Raw genomic sequence first — 9,940 nt, forward strand, 5'->3', positions numbered from 1 at the left:
GAGAGAGAGAGAGAGAGAGAGAGAGAGAGAGAGAGAGAGAGAGAGAGAGAGAGAGAGAGAGAGAGAGAGAGAGAGAGAGAGAGAGAGAGAGAAAGGAGAGAGAGAGAGAGAGAGAGAGAGAGAGAGAGAGAGAGAGAGGAGAGAGAGAGAGAGAGAGAGAGAGAGAGAAAGAGAAAGAGAGAGAGAGAGAGAGAGAGAGAGAGAGAGAGAGAGAGAGAGAGAGAGAGGGATGAGTAAATGAGTGTTTTAATGGGCTGTTGGCCAGTGTTCTTTGCTGGCCAGGTACAGTGTTGGCTGCAGTGCTCTTAATGATTTAAGGGAATAGGATCTCTGGTGGGATCCTGAGTGAACTGGACTACCACTAAAACTGCTTTAGCAGAGTGCAGGGTTGTGTTAAGTTGAGCTCGCTGGGCAAAATGTTTCACAATAGAAAACAAAAATAATAGTTCTCACCATTTAAAAAAAGATTTGCTCTCTAATTGAACCTGACCCAAGGGACATCAGAGCACTAGGCTAATCAGAGCACTAGGCTAATCAGAGCACTAGGCTAATCAGAGCACTAAGCTAATCAGAGCACTAGGCTAATCAGAGCACTAGGCTAATCAGAGCACTAGGCTAATCAGAGCACTAATCTAATCTAATAATTTTTAGTCAATAAGATTCTTGCTACGTAAGCTTAACTTTCTGAACATTCGAGACGTGTAGTCCACTTGTCATTCCAATCTCCTTGCATTAGCGTAGCCTCTTCTGTAGCCTGTCAACTATGTGTCTGTCTATCCCTGTTCTCTCCTCTCTGCACAGACCATACAAACGCTCCACACCGCGTGGCCGCTGCCACCCTAATCTGGTGGTCCCAGCGCGCACGACCCACGTGGAGTTCCAGGTCTCCGGTAGCCTCTGGAACTGCCGATCTGCAGCCAACAAGGCAGAGTTCATCTCAGCCTATGCCTCCCTCCAGTCCCTCGACTTCTTGGCACTGACAGAAACATGGATCACCACAGATAACACTGCTACTCCTACTGCTCTCTCTTCGTCCGCCCACGTGTTCTCGCACACCCCGAGAGCTTCTGGTCAGCGGGGTGGTGGCATAGGGATCCTTATCTCTCCCATGTGGTCATTCTCTCTTTCTCCCCTTACCCATCTGTCTATCGCCTCCTTTGAATTTCATGCTGTCACAGTTACCAGCCCTTTCAAGCTTAACATCCTTATCATTTATCGCCCTCCAGGTCCCCTCGGAGAGTTCATCAATGAGCTTGATGCCTTGATAAGCTCCTTTCCTGAGGACGGCTCACCTCTCACAGTTCTGGGCGACTTTAACCTCCCCACGTCTACCTTTGACTCATTCCTCTCTGCCTCCTTCTTTCCACTCCTCTCCTCTTTTGACCTCACCCTCTCACCTTCCCCCTACTCACAAGGCAGGCAATACGCTCGACCTCATCTTTACTAGATGCTGTTCTTCCACTAACCTCATTGCAACTCCCCTCCAAGTCTCCGACCACTACCTTGTATCCTTTTCCCTCTCGCTCTCATCCAACACTTCCCACACTGCCCCTACTCGGATGGTATCGCGCCGTCCCAACCTTCGCTCTCTCTCCCCCGCTACTCTCTCCTCTTCCATCCTATCATCTCTTCCCTCTGCTCAAACCTTCTCCAACCTATCTCCTGATTCTGCCTCCTCAACCCTCCTCTCCTCCCTTTCTGCATCCTTTGACTCTCTATGTCCCCTATCTTCCAGACCGGCTCGGTCCTCCCCTCCCGCTCCGTGGCTTGACGACTCAATGCGAGCTCACAGAACAGGGCTCCGGAAGGCCGAGCGGAAATGGAGGAAAACTCGCCTCCCTGCGGACCTGGCATCCTTTCACTCCCTCCTCTCTACATTTTCCTCCTCTGTCTCTGCTGCTAAAGCCACTTTCTACCACTCTAAATTCCAAGCATCTGCCTCTAACCCTAGGAAGCTCTTTGCCACATTCTCCTCCCTCCTGAATCCTCCTCCCCCTCCCCCCTCCTCCCTCTCTGCAGATGACTTCGTCAACCATTTTGAAAAGAAGATCGACGACATCCGATCCTCGTTTGCTAAGTCAAACAACACCGCTGGTTCTACTCACACTGCCCTACCCTGTGCTCTGACCTCTTTCTCCCCTCTCTCTCCAGATGAAATCTCGCGTCTTGTGACGGCCGGCCGCCCAACAACCTGCCCGCTCGACCCTATCCCCTCCTCTCTTCTCCAGACCATTTCCGGAGACCTTCTCCCTTACCTCACCTCGCTCATCAACTTATCCCTGACCGCTGGCTACGTCCCTTCCGTCTTCAAGAGAGCGAGAGTTGCACCCCTTCTGAAAAAACCTACACTCGATCCCTCCGATGTCAACAACTACAGACCAGTATCCCTTCTTTCTTTTCTCTCCAAAACTCTTGAACGTGCCGTCCTTGGTCAGCTCTCCCGCTATCTCTCTCAGAATGACCTTCTTGATCCAAATCAGTCAGGTTTCAAGACTAGTCATTCAACTGAGACTGCTCTTCTCTGTATCACGGAGGCGCTCCGCACCGCTAAAGCTAACTCTCTCTCCTCTGCTCTCATCCTTCTAGACCTATCGGCTGCCTTCGATACTGTGAACCATCAGATCCTCCTCTCCACCCTCTCCGAGTTGGGCATCTCCGGCGCGGCCCACGCTTGGATTGCGTCCTACCTGACAGGTCGCTCCTACCAGGTGGCGTGGCGAGAATCTGTCTCCTCACCACGCGCTCTCACCACTGGTGTCCCCCAGGGCTCTGTTCTAGGCCCTCTCCTATTCTCGCTATACACCAAGTCACTTGGCTCTGTCATAACCTCACATGGTCTCTCCTATCATTGCTATGCAGACGACACACAATTAATCTTCTCCTTTCCCCCTTCTGATGACCAGGTGGCGAATCGCATCTCTGCATGTCTGGCAGACATATCAGTGTGGATGACGGATCACCACCTCAAGCTGAACTTCGGCAAGACGGAGCTGCTCTTCCTCCCGGGAAGGACTGCCCGTTCCATGATCTCGCCATCACGGTTGACAACTCCATTGTGTCCTCCTCCCAGAGCGCTAAGAACCTTGGCGTGATCCTGGACAACAAACTGTCGTTCTCAACTAATATCAAGGCGGTGGCCCGTTCCTGTAGGTTCATGCTCTACAACATCCGCAGAGTACGACCCTGCCTCACACAGGAAGCGGCGCAGGTCCTAATCCAGGCACTTGTCATCTCCCGTCTGGATTACTGCAACTCGCTGTTGGCTGGGCTCCCTGCCTGTGCCATTAAACCCCTACAACTCATCCAGAACGCTGCAGCCCGTCTAGTGTTCAACCTTCCCAAGTTCTCTCACGTCACCCCGCTCCTCCGCTCTCTCCACTGGCTTCCAGTTGAAGCTCGCATCCGCTACAAGACCATGGTGCTTGCCTACGGAGCTGTGAGGGGAACGGCACCTCAGTACCTCCAGGCTCTGATCAGGCCCTACACCCAAATAAGGGCACTGCGTTCATCCACCTCTGGCCTGCTCGCCTCCCTACCACTGAGGAAGTACAGTTCCCGCTCAGCTCAGTCAAAACTGTTCGCTGCTCTGGCTCCCCAATGGTGGAACAAACTCCCTCACGACGCCAGGACAGCGGAGTCAATCACCACCTTCCGGAGACACCTGAAACCCCACCTCTTTAAGGAATACCTAGGATAGGATAAAGTAATCCTTCTCACCCCCCCTTAAAATATTTAGATGCACTATTGTAAAGTGGTTGTTCCACTGGATGTCATAAGGTGAATGCACCAATTTGTAAGTCGCTCTGGATAAGAGCGTCTGCTAAATGACTTAAATGTAATGTAAATGTAATCAGAGCACTAGGCTAATCAGAGCACTAGGCTAATCAGAGCACTAAGCTAATCAGAGCACTAGGCTAATCAGAGCACTAGGCTAATCAGAGCACTAAGCTAATCAGAGCACTAGGCTAATCAGAGCACTAAGCTAATCAGAGCACTAGGCTAATCAGAGCACTAAGCTAATCAGAGCACTAGGCTAATCAGAGCACTAGGCTAATCAGACCTTCCTTCTACATCAACTCTGTCTTGTTCTAATCAGAACAGGAGCTGTCAGTCATGTTATCACACTGTAACACTGGTGACAGAAACAGTAGGAAGACCTACCCAGCGCAATCATCTTTGTAATTACAGTTGTAATGACCAGGATATTAACAATCATCTTTGTAATTACAGTTGTAATGACCAGGATATTAACAATCATCTTTGTAATTACAGTTTTAATGACCAGGATATTAACAATCATCTTTGTAATTACAGTCGTAATGACCAGGATATTAACAATCATCTTTGTAATTACAGTTTTAATGACCAGGATATTAACAATCATCTTTGTAATTACAGTTGTAATGACCAGGATATTAACAATCATCTTTGTAATTACAGTTGTAATGACCAGGATATTAACAATCATCTTTGTAATTACAGTTTTAATGACCAGGATATTAACAATCATCTTTGTAATTACAGTTTTAATGACCAGGATATTAACAATCATCTTTGTAATTACAGTTGTAATGACCAGGATATTAACAATCATCTTTGTAATTACAGTTTTAATGACCAGGATATTAACAATCATCTTTGTAATTACAGTTTTAATGACCAGGATATTAACAATCATCTTTGTAATTACAGTTTTAATGACCAGGATATTAACAATCATCTTTGTAATTACAGTTTTAATGACCAGGATATTAACAATCATCTTTGTAATTACAGTTGTAATGACCAGGATATTAACAATCATCTTTGTAATTACAGTTGTAATGACCAGGATATTAACAATCATCTTTGTAATTACAGTTTTAATGACCAGGATATTAACAATCATCTTTGTAATTTTTTAATAATTAACAATCATCTTTGTAATTACAGTTTTAATGACCAGGATATTAACAATCATCTTTGTAATTACAGTTTTAATGACCAGGATATTAACAATCATCTTTGTAATTACAGTTGTAATGACCAGGATATTAACAATCATCTTTGTAATTACAGTTGTAATGACCAGGATATTAACAATCATCTTTGTTTTAATTAACAATCATCTTTGTAATTACAGATATTAACAATCATCTTTTAATGACCAGGATATTAACAATCATCTTTGTAATTACAGTTTTAATGACCAGGATATTAACAATCATCTTTGTAATTACAGTTTTAATGACCAGGATATTAACAATCATCTTTGTAATTACAGTTGTAATGACCAGGATATTAACAATCATCTTTGTAATTACAGTTTTAATGACCAGGATATTAACAATCATCTTTGTAATTACAGTTTTAATGACCAGGATATTAACAATCATCTTTGTAATTACAGTTTTAATGACCAGGATATAACAATCATTAACAATCATCTTTGTAATTACAGTTTTAATGATCCAGGATATTAACAATCATCTTTGTAATTACAGTTTTAATGACCAGGATATTAACAATCATCTTTGTAATTACAGTTTTAATGACCAGGATATTAACAATCATCTTTGTAATTACAGTTTTAATGACCAGGATATTAACAATCATCTTTGTAATTACAGTTGTAATGACCAGGATATTAACAATCATCTTTGTAATTACAGTTTTAATGACCAGGATATTAACAATCATCTTTGTAATTACAGTTTTAATGACCAGGATATTAACAATCATCTTTGTAATTACAGTTTTAATGACCAGGATATTAACAATCATCTTTGTAATTACAGTTTTAATGACCAGGATATTAACAATCATCTTTGTAATTACAGTTTTAATGACCAGGATATTAACAATCATCTTTGTAATTACAGTTTTAATGACCAGGATATTAACAATCATCTTTGTAATTACAGTTTTAATGACCAGGATATTAACAATCATCTTTGTAATTACAGTTTTAATGACCAGGATATTGACAATCAGCATTCAAAAAAGTTACTTCATTAATTGTAATAAACATTTTTAATAACTGTTGTGGGTGAGAGTATATCCAAACATGACTTATGTTGTATTCCAAAGATCGTATCCACACATCTTGGACTTGCAGTAGTGAGTGCATACATAATCATTGAAGTTACATACAAAACACATTCAAATCAAATTGTATTTGGCACAAGCGCCGAATACAACAGGTGTAGTTCACCTTACAGTGAAATGCTTACTTTACAAGCCCTTAACCAGCAATGCAGTTCAAGAAATAGAGTTAAGAAAATATTCACAAAATAAACTAAAGTAAAAAAAATATATATCAAAAAGTAACACCAGAAAATGACATAACAATATCTGTTATATACAGGGGGTACCGGTACCGAGGCAATGTGCGGGGGTACAGGTTAGTCCAGGTAATTTATAAAGTGACTATACATAGATACTAAACAGCTAGCAGCAGATGTAACATCAAAGGGGGGGGGCACATCAGAGTAGAAGCTTCATTCAAGGTTCTACAGACTGTTGGCATCTAGTGGAAGCCGTAGGAAGTGCAAACAGATCCATGTTCCACTGGGATTTCAATAGGCGGTGAGTTGAAAATCGACCAGCCTCAGATTTCTCACTTCCTGGTTGGATTTTTCTCAGGTTTCCACCTGCCATATGAGTTCTGTTATACTCACAGACATCATTCAAACAGTTTTAGAAACTTCAGAGTGTTTTCTATCCAATAGTCATTTATTTTACCTTTATTTAACTAGACAAGTCAGTTAAGAACAAATTCATATTTTCAATGACGGCCTAGGAACAGTGGGTTAACTGCCTGTTCAGGGACAGAACGACAGATTTGTACCTTTTCAGCTCACCCCCATCAGCTCGGGGGTTTGAACTTGCAACCTTCCGGTTAGTAGTCCAACGCTCTAATCACTAGGCTACCCTAATGATATGCATATATTGCATCTGGGACAGAGTAGGAGGCAGTTCCTCTGGGCACGCTATTCATCCAAAGTGAAAAGGCTGCCCCCTATCCCTTAAGAGTTAACAAGATGTTTCTGTTCTATACCATACCAGAGAGAGATGGTTCCAGTTTGGAGTAGGAGAGCCAGACTCTGGTCTATACAATGAAAACTGTTGACACAGCAGATACTGTCTGCTATGTATTATAGGTATCTTTCATACAGATCTTAACCTTGTGACCCATTCTATATATCGGTTGTTCGTAATGTAGGTTGAAAGGGGTGTATCTTGGCTATAAAAGACCTTTGTATTTTTGCCTCGGGGCTCTCAGCGAATCATTTGACCATGAATCGTCGACCAGCTATCATTATCGTAGAGCACTCAATCGATTCACTTTATATGTGTGTGTTGTATTGACCTGCTCCCTTGTTAATAATAATAATTCAAGATTTAGTTTAAGTATGGTGTGGTATGTTTGTCTCTCCTCATTTGATAGTAAAGAAATTAACCACCACATTTGGCGACGAGGATGGGATGTGAAATTTCACTTGGTGAATTCACTGCTGTGGTCATCCTGTCATCCTGTCTGGGTAGCCCCCCCCCCAAGGGTTGTGCCGTGGCGGAGATCTTTGTGGGCTATACTACACAAGTCTGGGCGATTGTCTCAGAAACTGATTGGAGTGTGTCCACTTTTGGTTAACGTAGACTAACGATGTAACAATAAAAAGCTTATTGGATTTTCTTCATCTGGGTACTACTACATTTGAAAAAAACTAAATGTGTTTTATTTTTTTCTTCCCAGTATGAGAGAAGTTAATGGATTTATTTAATGAATATTTTTTTCATAAAGTTAGAGAGAATTAAGATGGAATCTCGACGTACTTCATAACGTTGTACAAAGCCCAGGGTATCCATCAAACCAATTATCATTGCGTAATTAATGTGATGTAGTAAAGTAATTGAAATATGTTGCATGAGAAAACATTATCTACTTTTATTAAAAAAGGCACAAGATGTTTTCTAGTCAATGAGTGTCGATGTAACTCTTTGCTAATCTATTCCTTTGGCATCTGTGAATCTCGCTGGTGAAACGCTTGGACCTTTAATTAAGGCTATTTTCTGGGAATTGTGTCGTTATTATGTGCCTGATAGAATGTTGGGCCTTCCTCTGACACCGCCTAGGTCCTGGATGGCAGGAAGCTTGGCCCAGTGATGTACTGGGCCATACACACTACCCTCTGTAGTGCCTTACGGTCAGATGCTGAGCAGTTGCCATACCAGGCGGTGATGCAACCGGTCAGGATGCTCTCGATGGTGCAGCGGTAGAACTTTCTGAGGATCTGGGGACCCATGCCAAATCTTTTCAGTCTCCTGAGGGGAAAAAGGTTATGTCGTGCCCCCTTCACAACTGTCTTGCTGTGTTTGGACCATGATGGTTTGTTGGTTATGTGGACACCAAGGAAATTGAAACTCTCAACCAGCTCCACTTCAGCCCGTTTGGTCCTCCTTTTTCTATAGTCTACGATCAGCTCCTTTGTCTTGCTGACATCATTGTAAAATACGTTTTTTTTCTTAACTGACTTGCCTAGATAAATAAAGGTTAAAAAAACACTGAGGGAGCGGTTGTTCATGCACAGTCATGCAACAGAGTCCACCAGTCCAAAGGCAGAACTCTTGTGAAACACTATACCCCGAACTGGATTCCCGGAGCGACATGAGATAACACTTACCTTGGCACAGACAGGATGCATTCCAAATGGTACCCTGTTCCCTGTATAGATCCCTATTGGCCCTGTGCAAAAGTAGTGCACTATACATAGGGGACAGAGTGCTATTTGGGAGGTAGCCACAGACAGACTGACTGACTGATAACCTCATGTTCCAGTATCTTCATTAACATGCAAACTGTCCTTAAAAACAGAAACGTGCCAAATGGTACCCTATTCCCTACGTAGTGCACTACTTTATTTTTTATTTTTTACCAGATCCCTATGGGCCCTTGTCAAAAGTAGAGAATAGGGTGCAATTTGGGACACATATGTGTAATTGTAAAATAAGAATGTGTTCTTAACTGACTTGTTTAGTTAAATAAACATTACAAATAAATATAACAGAGTTTAATCCTTTTTATATTCTGTGTTAAGGACATGGTCAGCTTTTCATCTGAGCTAACTGGAGAATTGTACAACTATTATACATACTAAAGTAACAAAACTGGACAGTAATGTCTGTAATAAACAATAAACAAAACATTTTCTATTAATAAATAATAAATACGTAAATAACATTACACGTTTGCACAAATATATAGACAAAAAACATGATCAAATGCTCAGTTGCAAATGAATGACAGTATTCCATATGGGAAACATCCGTGCCAATGACAGTAAGTGAGTAGGCACCATCCTACAGCACACCCGGCCCTGCCAGACCATCTGGGTGTGTAATTAAAGACGCCCTCTAATGCACGACACCAGGACCCTAGGGACTACCAGACCCCAGTGTAATGTTCTCTGTGTCCCCAGCCAGGGAGTGCTGTCCCTGGGGAGTGGTGTTAGTCAGGCAGGACCACAGCTCTGTGTGGATAATCCTAACACCATCTCAGGACTCCATGACCTAGGGCTGCTAGGTAGGACCACAGCTCTCCATGACCTAGGGCTGCTAGGTAGGACCACAGCTCTCCATGACCTAGGGCTGCTAGGTAGGACCACAGCTCTCCATGGACTAGGGCTGCTAGGTAGGACCACAGCTCTCCATGGACTAGGGCTGCTAGGTAGGACCACAGCTCTCCATGACCTAGGGCTGCTAGGTAGGACCACAGCTCTCCATGGACTAGGGCTGCTAGGTAGGACCACAGCTCTCCATGACCTAGGGCTGCTAGGTAGGACCACAGCTCTCCATGGACTAGAGCTGCTAGGTAGGACCACAGCTCTCCATGACCTAGGGCTGCTAGGTAGGACCACAGCTCTCCATGGACTAGGGCTGCTAGGTAGGACCATGGACAGCT

The sequence above is a fragment of the Oncorhynchus gorbuscha genome, linkage group LG07 (assembly GCF_021184085.1).
Source record: "Oncorhynchus gorbuscha isolate QuinsamMale2020 ecotype Even-year linkage group LG07, OgorEven_v1.0, whole genome shotgun sequence".
NCBI classification, from domain to species: domain Eukaryota; kingdom Metazoa; phylum Chordata; class Actinopteri; order Salmoniformes; family Salmonidae; genus Oncorhynchus; species Oncorhynchus gorbuscha.